This window comes from Chaetura pelagica, unplaced genomic scaffold (assembly GCF_000747805.2).
Source record: "Chaetura pelagica isolate M959 unplaced genomic scaffold, ChaPel_1.0 scaffold694, whole genome shotgun sequence".
Taxonomy (NCBI): Eukaryota; Metazoa; Chordata; class Aves; order Apodiformes; family Apodidae; genus Chaetura; species Chaetura pelagica.
The window spans coordinates 118,503-119,545 of NW_009953062.1; positions in this window are offsets into that span (position 1 = coordinate 118,503).

Here is a 1,043-nt window from a genome sequence, read left to right on the forward strand (position 1 = left end):
TCTAACTCAGCCTCCTACGGGGGGGTCACAGATCTCCCCATAGTGTCTGAGCCGGCAGAGTGCAGGTGCGGCCTTGAAGCCTCAGTAGTTAGAAAAACATTCCACTGTCTTATCAGCCTAGCAGAACACACTGTTGCTAGTTACAAGAGAGCTTACTGAAGGAAAAAAAAATCAGTAAAAAGAAAAATTGGCTTCATTCTGGCTCAAACCAGGACACCACCCTTCAGATATTTATAGACATTAATAAGGTCCCCTCTTAGTCTTCTCATAGTTCAAAGTGTATGTTACTTCTCAAAAGTCTTTGTGTCAAATAAGTTGTCTTCATCTGAGGGTGATTCACTGCAATCCTACAAGACCCATTGCTTGCTTTCATTGCTGATTTTAGGTTTGATACCTGGGTTTTGCTTTTGTTCACTTTTTTCTTCTGACTTTCATTTTTCCAATGTTAGTGCACATATCAACACAGTGCTTTTCTATTACTGTTGCTTGGCTTGTGTATTTTAATATTTTTTTAATATATCAGCTTAGCCCAGCCTAGCATGTTAGCCCCAAATTCTTTCACTGCTTAACTTTGGAAGTCTATTTATTTATTTTTTATTAGCCTATACCAATAGTACCCAAAGAACCACATAGTTCACCACACAACCAGCTCCTTGGCAGCCAGCCCAGCCAAACACATTAATGTTGCATCATCTGTGCCAATATCTCCAAAACCAAGATCGAAATTTACAAAACCAGGTTTATGGAGAGTACTACTGAATACCCACATCAGTGATAAAGCAAGAAGCAGCAGTCTCCTCTAGAGAGAGAGCTGGCAGCTGCCCAGGATGGTAAAGCTGAAGACCTTGACTTCAAACGACTCTGTATAGAATCATAAAATCACAGAATCATCAAGGTTGGAAAAGACCTTCAAGATCATCAAGTCCAACGGTTTGCCCTACAACTCCTAACCATTAAACCATCTCCTGAAATACCAGGTGTCGCGAGCCGGTACCAGAGGGCTACCGGCTGGCAGGATGTTTTTCCGGCTCGCCCCCCCAATT